Source organism: Phyllobates terribilis, unplaced genomic scaffold (genome assembly GCF_046119375.1).
Source record: "Phyllobates terribilis strain yellow unplaced genomic scaffold, ASM4611937v1 Scaffold_986__1_contigs__length_492241, whole genome shotgun sequence".
NCBI lineage: Eukaryota > Metazoa > Chordata > Amphibia > Anura > Dendrobatidae > Phyllobates > Phyllobates terribilis.
In genome coordinates, this window is record NW_027363746.1 from 362,330 (window position 1) to 380,698 (window position 18,369).

General features: G+C 45.7%; 13 non-coding genes and 1 pseudogene across 13 annotated transcripts; all 14 read right to left on the reverse strand.

Moving 5' to 3' along the window:
* Positions 1 to 1,085: 1,085 nt before the first annotated feature.
* LOC141241148 (U2 spliceosomal RNA) lies at positions 1,086 to 1,276 on the reverse strand. Its single transcript, XR_012305932.1, has one exon. It is a non-coding gene; the product is annotated as a U2 spliceosomal RNA (small nuclear RNA).
* A 1,118-nt stretch (positions 1,277 to 2,394) lies between these two features.
* On the reverse strand, positions 2,395 to 2,585 carry LOC141241251 (U2 spliceosomal RNA). The gene has a single exon (XR_012306032.1). It is a non-coding gene; the product is annotated as a U2 spliceosomal RNA (small nuclear RNA).
* A 1,122-nt stretch (positions 2,586 to 3,707) lies between these two features.
* Positions 3,708 to 3,898, reverse strand: LOC141241150 (U2 spliceosomal RNA). The gene has a single exon (XR_012305934.1). It is a non-coding gene; the product is annotated as a U2 spliceosomal RNA (small nuclear RNA).
* A 1,118-nt stretch (positions 3,899 to 5,016) lies between these two features.
* On the reverse strand, positions 5,017 to 5,207 carry LOC141241227 (U2 spliceosomal RNA). Its single transcript, XR_012306009.1, has one exon. It is a non-coding gene; the product is annotated as a U2 spliceosomal RNA (small nuclear RNA).
* Positions 5,208 to 6,326: 1,119 nt separating this feature from the next.
* LOC141241151 (U2 spliceosomal RNA) lies at positions 6,327 to 6,517 on the reverse strand. Its single transcript, XR_012305935.1, has one exon. It is a non-coding gene; the product is annotated as a U2 spliceosomal RNA (small nuclear RNA).
* A 1,121-nt stretch (positions 6,518 to 7,638) lies between these two features.
* On the reverse strand, positions 7,639 to 7,821 carry LOC141241337 (U2 spliceosomal RNA). The gene has a single exon (XR_012306112.1). It is a non-coding gene; the product is annotated as a U2 spliceosomal RNA (small nuclear RNA).
* Positions 7,822 to 8,615: 794 nt separating this feature from the next.
* Positions 8,616 to 8,707, reverse strand: LOC141241361 (U2 spliceosomal RNA; annotated as a pseudogene).
* A 1,121-nt stretch (positions 8,708 to 9,828) lies between these two features.
* Positions 9,829 to 10,019, reverse strand: LOC141241249 (U2 spliceosomal RNA). Its single transcript, XR_012306030.1, has one exon. It is a non-coding gene; the product is annotated as a U2 spliceosomal RNA (small nuclear RNA).
* Positions 10,020 to 11,140: 1,121 nt separating this feature from the next.
* Positions 11,141 to 11,331, reverse strand: LOC141241250 (U2 spliceosomal RNA). The gene has a single exon (XR_012306031.1). It is a non-coding gene; the product is annotated as a U2 spliceosomal RNA (small nuclear RNA).
* Positions 11,332 to 12,452: 1,121 nt separating this feature from the next.
* LOC141241152 (U2 spliceosomal RNA) lies at positions 12,453 to 12,643 on the reverse strand. Its single transcript, XR_012305936.1, has one exon. It is a non-coding gene; the product is annotated as a U2 spliceosomal RNA (small nuclear RNA).
* A 1,120-nt stretch (positions 12,644 to 13,763) lies between these two features.
* Positions 13,764 to 13,954, reverse strand: LOC141241153 (U2 spliceosomal RNA). The gene has a single exon (XR_012305937.1). It is a non-coding gene; the product is annotated as a U2 spliceosomal RNA (small nuclear RNA).
* Positions 13,955 to 15,077: 1,123 nt separating this feature from the next.
* Positions 15,078 to 15,268, reverse strand: LOC141241044 (U2 spliceosomal RNA). Its single transcript, XR_012305833.1, has one exon. It is a non-coding gene; the product is annotated as a U2 spliceosomal RNA (small nuclear RNA).
* A 1,121-nt stretch (positions 15,269 to 16,389) lies between these two features.
* Positions 16,390 to 16,580, reverse strand: LOC141241154 (U2 spliceosomal RNA). Its single transcript, XR_012305938.1, has one exon. It is a non-coding gene; the product is annotated as a U2 spliceosomal RNA (small nuclear RNA).
* Positions 16,581 to 17,701: 1,121 nt separating this feature from the next.
* Positions 17,702 to 17,892, reverse strand: LOC141241156 (U2 spliceosomal RNA). Its single transcript, XR_012305939.1, has one exon. It is a non-coding gene; the product is annotated as a U2 spliceosomal RNA (small nuclear RNA).
* Positions 17,893 to 18,369: the final 477 nt, after the last annotated feature.

Here is an 18,369-nt window from a genome sequence, read left to right on the forward strand (position 1 = left end):
GATTCTGAAAAGTCCATTTGTGGAGATGGCCACCTGGACTCCCGTTAAGAAGACATGCTGTCAACCTCTAGATCCCTCACATGCCTGCACTTTTCGGCTTGCTGCTGCTGCAATCCACGCGTTTTAGATCTGCATAACTCCACCTCTTTTAGCACAGTACCCTCAACCCCCGGCTGTTCCCACCCGCCTCAACACCGTTGGAAGGGAGGAGAACCAATTAAGGCAGGGGGGGGGGTGGAACGAGCAGCTGTCTACCCTTAGCAGGAGGGTTGCTGATTAATTACCTCTCCTGCTGCTGCTGCTGCTGGCTGTCCAGCAGCAGACTGAAGGTGGCTGCTGCTGTGCGCAGGTATATAAAGGCTCAGAGCCTATTATGACACGCGCAGCCAGCGTTCCATTGCCACATTCCGTCTACTGCAGGCGGGATACCTGGATGGCTGAATGTCACTGAGAAGCTCACAGAGACCGCCATAAGCAACAGTTTAAAAGAATGCCACAGACTAATCAACCAAACTTTTTGGGTTGGTTTCTCTTTTATAGTCTGCAGGCATTAAATGAAAGAAGTCAGTGTTCCAGCAGAGGGAGACAACGTTTCAGAAAAGGCATTGTAGCAAACCAAAAAAGAAATTTTAAGCGCAGCAGAGTAACCAGCTCACATACCTGTTAGCTCAGGTGAGTTTAAAAGGCTGCTGTTGATAACAAGGGCATTTGCTAAATAGATGGTGTGTGTGCAACAATATACTGAAAGGTCAATTATATTGTGCAGCTTATCTCACCACCTGTAGTTATTTAGGTGAAAGCTCCAAAATGCTTGCCTAATATGTCTGTTTATCCAAAAGGAAGTATAGAGGGAGAGCTAGATAGATAGCATTGCATTACATTACATTACATGGCAATGCAATGCACAGTTGCTGAAGTTGAACCAAAATGAGCTTGTCATCTGGCTTCTGCAACTTTTAACATGAAAAATCCAATGAGGAGAAGAAAAGCAAAGCCAAAGAGTCCATCCCAAAATCCGACAAACAAGCAAAATGAACAAAAAGCATTGAATTCAATTCTTTCTGATTTTAGAAACTGCATTAAAGAAGGGGTGCACCGGTCCTGGAGATACTGCAATACCAGGTCAATGCGTGGAGTGGACAGAGCAAGCTCTTTTTCCATCTCCCTGTTCTAAAAATCCATTTAATATATGGTCCCCAGATAGGGGACGTATCAGATATTAAACTGATAAGAACAGATACTACACTTGATCTTAGCCAAAAGGCCGAGAAGCGATAACCAGAAATGGTTTCCGACTACGGTGCCACCCAAGGATTCTGAAAAGTCCATTTGTGGAGATGGCCACCTGGACTCCCGTTAAGAAGACATGCTGTCAACCTCTAGATCCCTCACATGCCTGCACTTTTCGGCTTGCTGCTGCTGCAATCCACGCGTTTTAGATCTGCATAACTCCACCTCTTTTAGCACAGTACCCTCAACCCCCGGCTGTTCCCACCCGCCTCAACACCGTTGGAAGGGAGGAGAACCAATTAAGGCGGGGGGGGGTGGAACGAGCAGCTGTCTACCCTTAGCAGGAGGGTTGCTGATTAATTACCTCTCCTGCTGCTGCTGCTGCTGGCTGTCCAGCAGCAGACTGAAGGTGGCTGCTGCTGTGCGAGGTATATAAAGGCTCAGAGCCTATTATGACACGCGCAGCCAGCGTTCCATTGCCACATTCCGTCTACTGCAGGCGGGATACCTGGATGGCTGAATGTCACTGAGAAGCTCACAGAGACCGCCATAAGCAACAGTTTAAAAGAATGCCACAGACTAATCAACCAAACTTTTTGGGTTGGTTTCTCTTTTATAGTCTGCAGGCATTAAATGAAAGAAGTCAGTGTTCCAGCAGAGGGAGACAACGTTTCAGAAAAGGCATTGTAGCAAACCAAAAAAGAAATTTTAAGCGCAGCAGAGTAACCAGCTCACATACCTGTTAGCTCAGGTGAGTTTAAAAGGCTGCTGTTGATAACAAGGGCATTTGCTAAATAGATGGTGTGTGTGCAACAATATACTGAAAGGTCAATTATATTGTGCAGCTTATCTCACCACCTGTAGTTATTTAGGTGAAAGCTCCAAAATGCTTGCCTAATATGTCTGTTTATCCAAAAGGAAGTATAGAGGGAGAGCTAGATAGATAGCATTGCATTACATTACATTACATGGCAATGCAATGCACAGTTGCTGAAGTTGAACCAAAATGAGCTTGTCATCTGGCTTCTGCAACTTTTAACATGAAAAATCCAATGAGGAGAAGAAAAGCAAAGCCAAAGAGTCCATCCCAAAATCCGACAAACAAGCAAAATGAACAAAAAGCATTGAATTCAATTCTTTCTGATTTTAGAAACTGCATTAAAGAAGGGGTGCACCGGTCCTGGAGATACTGCAATACCAGGTCAATGCGTGGAGTGGACAGAGCAAGCTCTTTTTCCATCTCCCTGTCCTAAAAATCCATTTAATATATGGTCCCCAGATAGGGGACGTATCAGATATTAAACTGATAAGAACAGATACTACACTTGATCTTAGCCAAAAGGCCGAGAAGCGATAACCAGAATTGGTTTCCGACTACGGTGCCACCCAAGGATTCTGAAAAGTCCATTTGTGGAGATGGCCACCTGGACTCCCGTTAAGAAGACATGCTGTCAACCTCTAGATCCCTCACATGCCTGCACTTTTCGGCTTGCTGCTGCTGCAATCCACGCGTTTTAGATCTGCATAACTCCACCTCTTTTAGCACAGTACCCTCAACCCCCGGCTGTTCCCACCCGCCTCAACACCGTTGGAAGGGAGGAGAACCAATTAAGGCGGGGGGGGGGGGTGGAACGAGCAGCTGTCTACCCTTAGCAGGAGGGTTGCTGATTAATTACCTCTCCTGCTGCTGCTGCTGCTGGCTGTCCAGCAGCAGACTGAAGGTGGCTGCTGCTGTGCGCAGGTATATAAAGGCTCAGAGCCTATTATGACACGCGCAGCCAGCGTTCCATTGCCACATTCCGTCTACTGCAGGCGGGATACCTGGATGGCTGAATGTCACTGAGAAGCTCACAGAGACCGCCATAAGCAACAGTTTAAAAGAATGCCACAGACTAATCAACCAAACTTTTTGGGTTGGTTTCTCTTTTATAGTCTGCAGGCATTAAATGAAAGAAGTCAGTGTTCCAGAAGAGGGAGACAACGTTTCAGAAAAGGCATTGTAGCAAACCAAAAAAGAAATTTTAAGCGCAGCAGAGTAACCAGCTCACATACCTGTTAGCTCAGGTGAGTTTAAAAGGCTGCTGTTGATAACAAGGGCATTTGCTAAATAGATGGTGTGTGTGCAACAATATACTGAAAGGTCAATTATATTGTGCAGCTTATCTCACCACCTGTAGTTATTTAGGTGAAAGCTCCAAAATGCTTGCCTAATATGTCTGTTTATCCAAAAGGAAGTATAGAGGGAGAGCTAGATAGATAGCATTGCATTACATTACATTACATGGCAATGCAATGCACAGTTGCTGAAGTTGAACCAAAATGAGCTTGTCATCTGGCTTCTGCAACTTTTAACATGAAAAATCCAATGAGGAGAAGAAAAGCAAAGCCAAAGAGTCCATCCCAAAATCCGACAAACAAGCAAAATGAACAAAAAGCATTGAATTCAATTCTTTCTGATTTTAGAAACTGCATTAAAGAAGGGGTGCACCGGTCCTGGAGATACTGCAATACCAGGTCAATGCGTGGAGTGGACAGAGCAAGCTCTTTTTCCATCTCCCTGTTCTAAAAATCCATTTAATATATGGTCCCCAGATAGGGGACGTATCAGATATTAAACTGATAAGAACAGATACTACACTTGATCTTAGCCAAAAGGCCGAGAAGCGATAACCAGAATTGGTTTCCGACTACGGTGCCACCCAAGGATTCTGAAAAGTCCATTTGTGGAGATGGCCACCTGGACTCCCGTTAAGAAGACATGCTGTCAACCTCTAGATCCCTCACATGCCTGCACTTTTCGGCTTGCTGCTGCTGCAATCCACGCGTTTTAGATCTGCATAACTCCACCTCTTTTAGCACAGTACCCTCAACCCCCGGCTGTTCCCACCCGCCTCAACACCGTTGGAAGGGAGGAGAACCAATTAAGGCGGGGGTGGGGGTGGAACGAGCAGCTGTCTACCCTTAGCAGGAGGGTTGCTGATTAATTACCTCTCCTGCTGCTGCTGCTGCTGGCTGTCCAGCAGCAGACTGAAGGTGGCTGCTGCTGTGCGCAGGTATATAAAGGCTCAGAGCCTATTATGACACGCGCAGCCAGCGTTCCATTGCCACATTCCGTCTACTGCAGGCGGGATACCTGGATGGCTGAATGTCACTGAGAAGCTCACAGAGACCGCCATAAGCAACAGTTTAAAAGAATGCCACAGACTAATCAACCAAACTTTTTGGGTTGGTTTCTCTTTTATAGTCTGCAGGCATTAAATGAAAGAAGTCAGTGTTCCAGCAGAGGAAGACAACGTTTCAGAAAAGGCATTGTAGCAAACCAAAAAAGAAATTTTAAGCGCAGCAGAGTAACCAGCTCACATACCTGTTAGCTCAGGTGAGTTTAAAAGGCTGCTGTTGATAACAAGGGCATTTGCTAAATAGATGGTGTGTGTGCAACAATATACTGAAAGGTCAATTATATTGTGCAGCTTATCTCACCACCTGTAGTTATTTAGGTGAAAGCTCCAAAATGCTTGCCTAATATGTCTGTTTATCCAAAAGGAAGTATAGAGGGAGAGCTAGATAGATAGCATTGCATTACATTACATTACATGGCAATGCAATGCACAGTTGCTGAAGTTGAACCAAAATGAGCTTGTCATCAGGCTTCTGCAACTTTTAACATGAAAAATCCAATGAGAAGAAAAGCAAAGCCAAAGAGTCCATCCCAAAATCCGACAAACAAGCAAAATGAACAAAAAGCATTGAATTCAATTCTTTCTGATTTTAGAAACTGCATTAAAGAAGGGGTGCACCGGTCCTGGAGATACTGCAATACCAGGTCAATGCGTGGAGTGGACAGAGCAAGCTCTTTTTCCATCTCCCTGCTCTAAAAATCCATTTAATATATGGTCCCCAGATAGGGGACGTATCAGATATTAAACTGATAAGAACAGATACTACACTTGATCTTAGCCAAAAGGCCGAGAAGCGATAACCAGAATTGGTTTCCGACTACGGTGCCACCCAAGGATTCTGAAAAGTCCATTTGTGGAGATGGCCACCTGGACTCCCGTTAAGAAGACATGCTGTCAACCTCTAGATCCCTCACATGCCTGCACTTTTCGGCTTGCTGCTGCTGCAATCCACGCGTTTTAGATCTGCATAACTCCACCTCTTTTAGCACAGTACCCTCAACCCCCGGCTGTTCCCACCCGCCTCAACACCGTTGGAAGGGAGGAGAACCAATTAAGGCGGGGGGGGGTGGAACGAACAGCTGTCTACCCTTAGCAGGAGGGTTGCTGATTAATTACCTCTCCTGCTGCTGCTGCTGCTGGCTGTCCAGCAGCAGACTGAAGGTGGCTGCTGCTGTGCGCAGGTATATAAAGGCTCAGAGCCTATTATGACACGCGCAGCCAGCGTTCCATTGCCACATTCCGTCTACTGCAGGCGGGATACCTGGATGGCTGAATGTCACTGAGAAGCTCACAGAGACCGCCATAAGCAACAGTTTAAAAGAATGCCACAGACTAATCAACCAAACTTTTTGGGTTGGTTTCTCTTTTATAGTCTGCAGGCATTAAATGAAAGAAGTCAGTGTTCCAGCAGAGGGAGACAACGTTTCAGAAAAGGCATTGTAGCAAACCAAAAAAGAAATTTTAAGCGCAGCAGAGTAACCAGCTCACATACCTGTTAGCTCAGGTGAGTTTAAAAGGCTGCTGTTGATAACAAGGGCATTTGCTAAATAGATGGTGTGTGTGCAACAATATACTGAAAGGTCAATTATATTGTGCAGCTTATCTCACCACCTGTAGTTATTTAGGTGAAAGCTCCAAAATGCTTGCCTAATATGTCTGTTTATCCAAAAGGAAGTATAGAGGGAGAGCTAGATAGATAGCATTGCATTACATTACATTACATGGCAATGCAATGCACAGTTGCTGAAGTTGAACCAAAATGAGCTTGTCATCTGGCTTCTGCAACTTTTAACATGAAAAATCCAATGAGGAGAAGAAAAGCAAAGCCAAAGAGTCCATCCCAAAATCCGACAAACAAGCAAAATGAACAAAAAGCATTGAATTCAATTCTTTCTGATTTTAGAAACTGCATTAAAGAAGGGGTGCACCGGTCCTGGAGATACTGCAATACCAGGTCAATGCGTGGAGTGGACAGAGCAAGCTCTTTTTCCATCTCCCTGTTCTAAAAATCCATTTAATATATGGTCCCCAGATAGGGGACGTATCAGATATTAAACTGATAAGAACAGATACTACACTTGATCTTAGCCAAAAGGCCGAGAAGCGATAACCAGAATTGGTTTCCGACTACGGTGCCACCCAAGGATTCTGAAAAGTCCATTTGTGGAGATGGCCACCTGGACTCCCGTTAAGAAGACATGCTGTCAACCTCTAGATCCCTCACATGCCTGCACTTTTCGGCTTGCTGCTGCTGCAATCCACGCGTTTTAGATCTGCATAACTCCACCTCTTTTAGCACAGTACCCTCAACCCCCGGCTGTTCCCACCCGCCTCAACACCGTTGGAAGGGAGGAGAACCAATTAAGGCGGGGGGGGGGGTGGAACGAGCAGCTGTCTACCCTTAGCAGGAGGGTTGCTGATTAATTACCTCTCCTGCTGCTGCTGCTGCTGGCTGTCCAGCAGCAGACTGAAGGTGGCTGCTGCTGTGCGCAGGTATATAAAGGCTCAGAGCCTATTATGACACGCGCAGCCAGCGTTCCATTGCCACATTCCGTCTACTGCAGGCGGGATACCTGGATGGCTGAATGTCACTGAGAAGCTCACAGAGACCGCCATAAGCAACAGTTTAAAAGAATGCCACAGACTAATCAACCAAACTTTTTGGGTTGGTTTCTCTTTTATAGTCTGCAGGCATTAAATGAAAGAAGTCAGTGTTCCAGCAGAGGGAGACAACGTTTCAGAAAAGGCATTGTAGCAAACCAAAAAAGAAATTTTAAGCGCAGCAGAGTAACCAGCTCACATACCTGTTAGCTCAGGTGAGTTTAAAAGGCTGCTGTTGATAACAAGGGCATTTGCTAAATAGATGGTGTGTGTGCAACAATATACTGAAAGGTCAATTATATTGTGCAGCTTATCTCACCACCTGTAGTTATTTAGGTGAAAGCTCCAAAATGCTTGCCTAATATGTCTGTTTATCCAAAAGGAAGTATAGAGGGAGAGCTAGATAGATAGCATTGCATTACATTACATTACATGGCAATGCAATGCACAGTTGCTGAAGTTGAACCAAAATGAGCTTGTCATCTGGCTTCTGCAACTTTTAACATGAAAAATCCAATGAGGAGAAGAAAAGCAAAGCCAAAGAGTCCATCCCAAAATCCGACAAACAAGCAAAATGAACAAAAAGCATTGAATTCAATTCTTTCTGATTTTAGAAACTGCATTAAAGAAGGGGTGCACCGGTCCTGGAGATACTGCAATACCAGGTCAATGCGTGGAGTGGACAGAGCAAGCTCTTTTTCCATCTCCCTGTTCTAAAAATCCATTTAATATATGGTCCCCAGATAGGGGACGTATCAGATATTAAACTGATAAGAACAGATTTTTTTTTTTTTTTTTTCGAAAGCCCGAATTCGTGTACAAAACCCGAGTGCGCTTAAAAAAGTGACAAGTGCCACAAAAAAAGTGCACTAGGATGCTGGTCTTCTTGAAACCCTCTCCAAAAGGAGAAGGGTCCCCCAAACCATTCCCCGTCCCTCCGAGCCAAAAGGCCACAGCGAGGAACAGGGACAAAAAGCCACCTCCAGCCGAAGCCAGAGGCGACCCAATCTTACCCCCAGCACCTGCCCGAGTTCTCACCCGAGCAAGGCACTGGGAGCCAAAGACTGTGCTCCCCTCCCGGAAGAGGGGAGCCAACAACGCTCTCCTCCCGAAAGAGGAGAGCCAGGGGGGTTCAGGGGGGAGCGGAACCTGATGGCCACACACTCCCCCCCTAGACCTGCCAAGAGAGGAACCCGTAAGGGAACCGCATCCCGACAAAATCCTAGTAGGACGTGACACACGTGAATAAGTGGACACACAGTGACAAAGAAATTAAATAAATAGTGAAGGTTTCACAGTATAATACTGCCCGGACCTTCGACCGGGAATTGAAAAATTCCCCATCCTAAGGCCAGAAGGCCCGGAATAAGGGTGTGTGCGAAGAAAGAAAATTTGAAGTGCTTGTGCAAATGTGCCATAAACTCAAGTGGGGTTCCCAATCCCAGTGAGTTAAGGCACCCCAGGGTCACCACTCCTGGGGCACTTCACACTTCGGGCTTTCGATCTTCCCCGGCCCAATGGCGTCGATCCTGGGGGGCCATGCTTTCCACCAGATGACTATATTAGCCACCTGGCGTACTAACAAGCGCCTAAACCCCAGTGTGCATAATGTATCAATCTACTAGGGCGGCCAACATCCAAAACCGCCTTTTCGAAAGATACTACACTTGATCTTAGCCAAAAGGCCGAGAAGCGATAACCAGAATTGGTTTCCGACTACGGTGCCACCCAAGGATTCTGAAAAGTCCATTTGTGGAGATGGCCACCTGGACTCCAGTTAAGAAGACATGCTGTCAACCTCTAGATCCCTCACATGCCTGCACTTTTCGGCTTGCTGCTGCTGCAATCCACGCGTTTTAGATCTGCATAACTCCACCTCTTTTAGCACAGTACCCTCAACCCCCGGCTGTTCCCACCCGCCTCAACACCGTTGGAAGGGAGGAGAACCAATTAAGGCGGGGGGGGGGGTGGAACGAGCAGCTGTCTACCCTTAGCAGGAGGGTTGCTGATTAATTACCTCTCCTGCTGCTGCTGCTGCTGGCTGTCCAGCAGCAGACTGAAGGTGGCTGCTGCTGTGCGCAGGTATATAAAGGCTCAGAGCCTATTATGACACGCGCAGCCAGCGTTCCATTGCCACATTCCGTCTACTGCAGGCGGGATACCTGGATGGCTGAATGTCACTGAGAAGCTCACAGAGACCGCCATAAGCAACAGTTTAAAAGAATGCCACAGACTAATCAACCAAACTTTTTGAGTTGGTTTCTCTTTTATAGTCTGCAGGCATTAAATGAAAGAAGTCAGTGTTCCAGCAGAGGGAGACAACGTTTCAGAAAAGGCATTGTAGCAAACCAAAAAAGAAATTTTAAGCGCAGCAGAGTAACCAGCTCACATACCTGTTAGCTCAGGTGAGTTTAAAAGGCTGCTGTTGATAACAAGGGCATTTGATAAATAGATGGTGTGTGTGCAACAATATACTGAAAGGTCAATTATATTGTGCAGCTTATCTCACCACCTGTAGTTATTTAGGTGAAAGCTCCAAAATGCTTGCCTAATATGTCTGTTTATCCAAAACGAAGTATAGAGGGAGAGCTAGATAGATAGCATTGCATTACATTACATTACATGGCAATGCAATGCACAGTTGCTGAAGTTGAACCAAAATGAGCTTGTCATCTGGCTTCTGCAACTTTTAACATGAAAAATCCAATGAGGAGAAGAAAAGCAAAGCCAAAGAGTCCATCCCAAAATCCGACAAACAAGCAAAATGAACAAAAAGCATTGAATTCAATTCTTTCTGATTTTAGAAACTGCATTAAAGAAGGGGTGCACCGGTCCTGGAGATACTGCAATACCAGGTCAATGCGTGGAGTGGACAGAGCAAGCTCTTTTTCCATCTCCCTGTTCTAAAAATCCATTTAATATATGGTCCCCAGAAAGGGGACGTATCAGATATTAAACTGATAAGAACAGATACTACACTTGATCTTAGCCAAAAGGCCGAGAAGCGATAACCAGAATTGGTTTCCGACTACGGTGCCACCCAAGGATTCTGAAAAGTCCATTTGTGGAGATGGCCACCTGGACTCCCGTTAAGAAGACATGCTGTCAACCTCTAGATCCCTCACATGCCTGCACTTTTCGGCTTGCTGCTGCTGCAATCCACGCGTTTTAGATCTGCATAACTCCACCTCTTTTAGCACAGTACCCTCAACCCCCGGCTGTTCCCACCCGCCTCAACACCGTTGGAAGGGAGGAGAACCAATTAAGGCGGGGGGGGGGGTGGAACGAGCAGCTGTCTACCCTTAGCAGGAGGGTTGCTGATTAATTACCTCTCCTGCTGCTGCTGCTGCTGGCTGTCCAGCAGCAGACTGAAGGTGGCTGCTGCTGTGCGCAGGTATATAAAGGCTCAGAGCCTATTATGACACGCGCAGCCAGCGTTCCATTGCCACATTCCGTCTACTGCAGGCGGGATACCTGGATGGCTGAATGTCACTGAGAAGCTCACAGAGACCGCCATAAGCAACAGTTTAAAAGAATGCCACAGACTAATCAACCAAACTTTTTGAGTTGGTTTCTCTTTTATAGTCTGCAGGCATTAAATGAAAGAAGTCAGTGTTCCAGCAGAGGGAGACAACGTTTCAGAAAAGGCATTGTAGCAAACCAAAAAAGAAATTTTAAGCGCAGCAGAGTAACCAGCTCACATACCTGTTAGCTCAGGTGAGTTTAAAAGGCTGCTGTTGATAACAAGGGCATTTGATAAATAGATGGTGTGTGTGCAACAATATACTGAAAGGTCAATTATATTGTGCAGCTTATCTCACCACCTGTAGTTATTTAGGTGAAAGCTCCAAAATGCTTGCCTAATATGTCTGTTTATCCAAAACGAAGTATAGAGGGAGAGCTAGATAGATAGCATTGCATTACATTACATTACATGGCAATGCAATGCACAGTTGCTGAAGTTGAACCAAAATGAGCTTGTCATCTGGCTTCTGCAACTTTTAACATGAAAAATCCAATGAGGAGAAGAAAAGCAAAGCCAAAGAGTCCATCCCAAAATCCGACAAACAAGCAAAATGAACAAAAAGCATTGAATTCAATTCTTTCTGATTTTAGAAACTGCATTAAAGAAGGGGTGCACCGGTCCTGGAGATACTGCAATACCAGGTCAATGCGTGGAGTGGACAGAGCAAGCTCTTTTTCCATCTCCCTGTTCTAAAAATCCATTTAATATATGGTCCCCAGAAAGGGGACGTATCAGATATTAAACTGATAAGAACAGATACTACACTTGATCTTAGCCAAAAGGCCGAGAAGCGATAACCAGAATTGGTTTCCGACTACGGTGCCACCCAAGGATTCTGAAAAGTCCATTTGTGGAGATGGCCACCTGGACTCCCGTTAAGAAGACATGCTGTCAACCTCTAGATCCCTCACATGCCTGCACTTTTCGGCTTGCTGCTGCTGCAATCCACGCGTTTTAGATCTGCATAACTCCACCTCTTTTAGCACAGTACCCTCAACCCCCGGCTGTTCCCACCCGCCTCAACACCGTTGGAAGGGAGGAGAACCAATTAAGGCGGGGGGGGGGGTGGAACGAGCAGCTGTCTACCCTTAGCAGGAGGGTTGCTGATTAATTACCTCTCCTGCTGCTGCTGCTGCTGGCTGTCCAGCAGCAGACTGAAGGTGGCTGCTGCTGTGCGCAGGTATATAAAGGCTCAGAGCCTATTATGACACGCGCAGCCAGCGTTCCATTGCCACATTCCGTCTACTGCAGGCGGGATACCTGGATGGCTGAATGTCACTGAGAAGCTCACAGAGACCGCCATAAGCAACAGTTTAAAAGAATGCCACAGACTAATCAACCAAACTTTTTGGGTTGGTTTCTCTTTTATAGTCTGCAGGCATTAAATGAAAGAAGTCAGTGTTCCAGCAGAGGGAGACAACGTTTCAGAAAAGGCATTGTAGCAAACCAAAAAAGAAATTTTAAGCGCAGCAGAGTAACCAGCTCACATACCTGTTAGCTCAGGTGAGTTTAAAAGGCTGCTGTTGATAACAAGGGCATTTGCTAAATAGATGGTGTGTGTGCAACAATATACTGAAAGGTCAATTATATTGTGCAGCTTATCTCACCACCTGTAGTTATTTAGGTGAAAGCTCCAAAATGCTTGCCTAATATGTCTGTTTATCCAAAAGGAAGTATAGGGGGAGAGCTAGATAGATAGCATTGCATTACATTACATTACATGGCAATGCAATGCACAGTTGCTGAAGTTGAACCAAAATGAGCTTGTCATCTGGCTTCTGCAACTTTTAACATGAAAAATCCAATGAGGAGAAGAAAAGCAAAGCCAAAGAGTCCATCCCAAAATCCGACAAACAAGCAAAATGAACAAAAAGCATTGAATTCAATTCTTTCTGATTTTAGAAACTGCATTAAAGAAGGGGTGCACCGGTCCTGGAGATACTGCAATACCAGGTCAATGCGTGGAGTGGACAGAGCAAGCTCTTTTTCCATCTCCCTGTTCTAAAAATCCATTTAATATATGGTCCCCAGATAGGGGACGTATCAGATATTAAACTGATAAGAACAGATACTACACTTGATCTTAGCCAAAAGGCCGAGAAGCGATAACCAGAATTGGTTTCCGACTACGGTGCCACCCAAGGATTCTGAAAAGTCCATTTGTGGAGATGGCCACCTGGACTCCCGTTAAGAAGACATGCTGTCAACCTCTAGATCCCTCACATGCCTGCACTTTTCGGCTTGCTGCTGCTGCAATCCACGCGTTTTAGATCTGCATAACTCCACCTCTTTTAGCACAGTACCCTCAACCCCCGGCTGTTCCCACCCGCCTCAACACCGTTGGAAGGGAGGAGAACCAATTAAGGCGGGGGGGGGGTGGAACGAGCAGCTGTCTACCCTTAGCAGGAGGGTTGCTGATTAATTACCTCTCCTGCTGCTGCTGCTGCTGGCTGTCCAGCAGCAGACTGAAGGTGGCTGCTGCTGTGCGCAGGTATATAAAGGCTCAGAGCCTATTATGACACGCGCAGCCAGCGTTCCATTGCCACATTCCGTCTACTGCAGGCGGGATACCTGGATGGCTGAATGTCACTGAGAAGCTCACAGAGACCGCCATAAGCAACAGTTTAAAAGAATGCCACAGACTAATCAACCAAACTTTTTGGGTTGGTTTCTCTTTTATAGTCTGCAGGCATTAAATGAAAGAAGTCAGTGTTCCAGCAGAGGGAGACAACGTTTCAGAAAAGGCATTGTAGCAAACAAAAAAAGAAATTTTAAGCGCAGCAGAGTAACCAGCTCACATACCTGTTAGCTCAGGTGAGTTTAAAAGGCTGCTGTTGATAACAAGGGCATTTGCTAAATAGATGGTGTGTGTGCAACAATATACTGAAAGGTCAATTATATTGTGCAGCTTATCTCACCACCTGTAGTTATTTAGGTGAAAGCTCCAAAATGCTTGCCTAATATGTCTATTTATCCAAAAGGAAGTATAAAGGGAGAGCTAGATAGATAGCATTGCATTACATTACATTACATGGCAATGCAATGCACAGTTGCTGAAGTTGAACCAAAATGAGCTTGTCATCTGGCTTCTGCAACTTTTAACATGAAAAATCCAATGAGGAGAAGAAAAGCAAAGCCAAAGAGTCCATCCCAAAATCCGACAAACAAGCAAAATGAACAAAAAGCATTGAATTCAATTCTTTCTGATTTTAGAAACTGCATTAAAGAAGGGGTGCACCGGTCCTGGAGATACTGCAATACCAGGTCAATGCGTGGAGTGGACAGAGCAAGCTCTTTTTCCATCTCCCTGTTCTAAAAATCCATTTAATATATGGTCCCCAGATAGGGGACGTATCAGATATTAAACTGATAAGAACAGATACTACACTTGATCTTAGCCAAAAGGCCGAGAAGCGATAACCAGAATTGGTTTCCGACTACGGTGCCACCCAAGGATTCTGAAAAGTCCATTTGTGGAGATGGCCACCTGGACTCCCGTTAAGAAGACATGCTGTCAACCTCTAGATCCCTCACATGCCTGCACTTTTCGGCTTGCTGCTGCTGCAATCCACGCGTTTTAGATCTGCATAACTCCACCTCTTTTAGCACAGTACCCTCAACCCCCGGCTGTTCCCACCCGCCTCGACACCGTTGGAAGGGAGGAGAACCAATTAAGGCGGGGGGGGGGGGGTGGAACGAGCAGCTGTCTACCCTTAGCAGGAGGGTTGCTGATTAATTACCTCTCCTGCTGCTGCTGCTGCTGGCTGTCCAGCAGCAGACTGAAGGTGGCTGCTGCTGTGCGCAGGTATATAAAGGCTCAGAGCCTATTATGACACGCGCAGCCAGCGTTCCATTGCCACATTCCGTCTACTGCAGGCGGGATACCTGGATGGCTGAATGTCACTGAGAAGCTCACAGAGACCGCCATAAGCAACAGTTTAAAAGAATGCCACAGACTAATCAACCAAACTTTTTGGGTTGGTTTCTCTTTTATAGTCTGCAGGCATTAAATGAAAGAAGTCAGTGTTCCAGCAGAGGGAGACAACGTTTCAGAAAAGGCATTGTAGCAAACCAAAAAAGAAATTTTAAGCGCAGCAGAGTAACCAGCTCACATACCTGTTAGCTCAGGTGAGTTTAAAAGGCTGCTGTTGATAACAAGGGCATTTGCTAAATAGATGGTGTGTGTGCAACAATATACTGAAAGGTCAATTATATTGTGCAGCTTATCTCACCACCTGTAGTTATTTAGGTGAAAGCTCCAAAATGCTTGCCTAATATGTCTGTTTATCCAAAAGGAAGTATAGAGGGAGAGCTAGATAGATAGCATTGCATTACATTACATTACATGGCAATGCAATGCACAGTTGCTGAAGTTGAACCAAAATGAGCTTGTCATCTGGCTTCTGCAACTTTTAACATGAAAAATCCAATGAGGAGAAGAAAAGCAAAGCCAAAGAGTCCATCCCAAAATCCGACAAACAAGCAAAATGAACAAAAAGCATTGAATTCAATTCTTTCTGATTTTAGAAACTGCATTAAAGAAGGGGTGCACCGGTCCTGGAGATACTGCAATACCAGGTCAATGCGTGGAGTGGAAAGAGCAAGCTCTTTTTCCATCTCCCTGTTCTAAAAATCCATTTAATATATGGTCCCCAGATAGGGGACGTATCAGATATTAAACTGATAAGAACAGATACTACACTTGATCTTAGCCAAAAGGCCGAGAAGCGATAACCAGAATTGGTTTCCGACTACGGTGCCACCCAAGGATTCTGAAAAGTCCATTTGTGGAGATGGCCACCTGGACTCCCGTTAAGAAGACATGCTGTCAACATCTAGATCCCTCACATGCCTGCACTTTTCGGCTTGCTGCTGCTGCAATCCACGCGTTTTAGATCTGCATAACTCCACCTCTTTTAGCACAGTACCCTCAACCCCCGGCTGTTCCCACCCGCCTCAACACCGTTGGAAGGGAGGAGAACCAATTAAGGCGGGGGCGGGGGTGGAACGAGCAGCTGTCTACCCTTAGCAGGAGGGTTGCTGATTAATTACCTCTCCTGCTGCTGCTGCTGCTGGCTGTCCAGCAGCAGACTGAAGGTGGCTGCTGCTGTGCGCAGGTATATAAAGGCTCAGAGCCTATTATGACACGCGCAGCCAGCGTTCCATTGCCACATTCCGTCTACTGCAGGCGGGATACCTGGATGGCTGAATGTCACTGAGAAGCTCACAGAGACCGCCATAAGCAACAGTTTAAAAGAATGCCACAGACTAATCAACCAAACTTTTTGGGTTGGTTTCTCTTTTATAGTCTGCAGGCATTAAATGAAAGAAGTCAGTGTTCCAGCAGAGGGAGACAACATTTCAGAAAAGGCATTGTAGCAAACCAAAAAAGAAATTTTAAGCGCAGCAGAGTAACCAGCTCACATACCTGTTAGCTCAGGTGAGTTTAAAAGGCTGCTGTTGATAACAAGGGCATTTGCTTAATAGATGGTGTGTGTGCAACAATATACTGAAAGGTCAATTATATTGTGCAGCTTATCTCACCACCTGTAGTTATTTAGGTGAAAGCTCCAAAATGCTTGCCTAATATGTCTGTTTATCCAAAAGGAAGTATAGAGGGAGAGCTAGATAGATAGCATTGCATTACATTACATTCCATGGCAATGCAATGCACAGTTGCTGAAGTTGAACCAAAATGAGCTTGTCATCTGGTTTCTGCAACTTTTAACATGAAAAATCCAATGAGGAGAAGAAAAGCAAAGCCAAAGAGTCCATCCCAAAATCCGACAAACAAGCAAAATGAACAAAAAGCATTGAATTCAATTCTTTCTGATTTTAGAAACTGCATTAAAGAAGGGGTGCACCGGTCCTGGAGATACTGCAATACCAGGTCAATGCGTGGAGTGGACAGAGCAAGCTCTTTTTCCATCTCCCTGTTCTAAAAATCCATTTAATATATGGTCCCCAGATAGGGGACGTATCAGATATTAAACTGATAAGAACAGATACTACACTTGATCTTAGCCAAAAGGCCGAGAAGCGATAACCAGAATTGGTTTCCGACTACGGTGCCACCCAAGGATTCTGAAAAGTCCATTTGTGGAGATGGCCACCTGGACTCCCGTTAAGAAGACATGCTGTCAACCTCTAGATCCCTCACATGCCTGCACTTTTCGGCTTGCTGCTGCTGCAATCCACGCGTTTTAGATCTGCATAACTCCACCTCTTTTAGCACAGTACCCTCAACCCCCGGCTGTTCCCACCCGCCTCAACACCGTTGGAAGGGAGGAGAACGAATTAAGGCGGGGGGGGGGTGGAACGAGCAGCTGTCTACCCTTAGCAGGAGGGTTGCTGATTAATTACCTCTCCTGCTGCTGCTGCTGCTGGCTGTCCAGCAGCAGACTGAAGGTGGCTGCTGCTGTGCGCAGGTATATAAAGGCTCAGAGCCTATTATGACACGCGCAGCCAGCGTTCCATTGCCACATTCCGTCTACTGCAGGCGGGATACCTGGATGGCTGAATGTCACTGAGAAGCTCACAGAGACCGCCATAAGCAACAGTTTAAAAGAATGCCACAGACTAATCAACCAAACTTTTTGGGTTGGTTTCTCTTTTATAGTCTGCAGGCATTAAATGAAAGAAGTCAGTGTTCCAGCAGAGGGAGACAACGTTTCAGAAAAGGCATTGTAGCAAACCAAAAAAGAAATTTTAAGCGCAGCAGAGTAACCAGCTCACATACCTGTTAGCTCAGGTGAGTTTAAAAGGCTGCTGTTGATAACAAGGGCATTTGCTAAATAGATGGTGTGTGTGCAACAATATACTGAAAGGTCAATTATATTGTGCAGCTTATCTCACCACCTGTAGTTATTTAGGTGAAAGCTCCAAAATGCTTGCCTAATATGTCTGTTTATCCAAAAGGAAGTATAGAGGGAGAGCTAGATAGATAGCATTGCATTACATTACATTACATGGCAATGCAATGCACAGTTGCTGAAGTTGAACCAAAATGAGCTTGTCATCTGGCTTCTGCAACTTTTAACATGAAAAATCCAATGAGGAGAAGAAAAGCAAAGCCAAAGAGTCCATCCCAAAAATCCGACAAACAAGCAAAATGAACAAAAAGCATTGAATTCAATTCTTTCTGATTTTAGAAACTGCATTAAAGAAGGGGTGCACCGGTCCTGGAGATACTGCAATACCAGGTCAATGCGTGGAGTGGACAGAGCAAGCTCTTTTTCCATCTCCCTGTTCTAAAAATCCATTTAATATATGGTCCCCAGATAGGGGACGTATCAGATATTAAACTGATAAGAACAGATACTACACTTGATCTTAGCCAAAAGGCCGAGAAGCGATAACCAGAATTGGTTTCCGACTACGGTGCCACCCAAGGATTCTGAAAAGTCCATTTGTGGAGATGGCCACCTGGACTCCCGTTAAGAAGACATGCTGTCAACCTCTAGATCCCTCACATGCCTGCACTTTTCGGCTTGCTGCTGCTGCAATCCACGCGTTTTAGATCTGCATAACTCCACCTCTTTTAGCACAGTACCCTCAACCCCCGGCTGTTCCCACCCGCCTCAACACCGTTGGAAGGGAGGAGAACCAATTAAGGCGGGGGGGGGGGGGGTGGAACGAGCAGCTGTCTACCCTTAGCAGGAGGGTTGCTGATTAATTACCTCTCCTGCTGCTGCTGCTGGCTGTCCAGCAGCAGACTGAAGGTGGCTGCTGCTGTGCGCAGGTATATAAAGGCTCAGAGCCTATTATGACACGCGCAGCCAGCGTTCCATTGCCACATTCCGTCTACTGCAGGCGGGATACCTGGATGGCTGA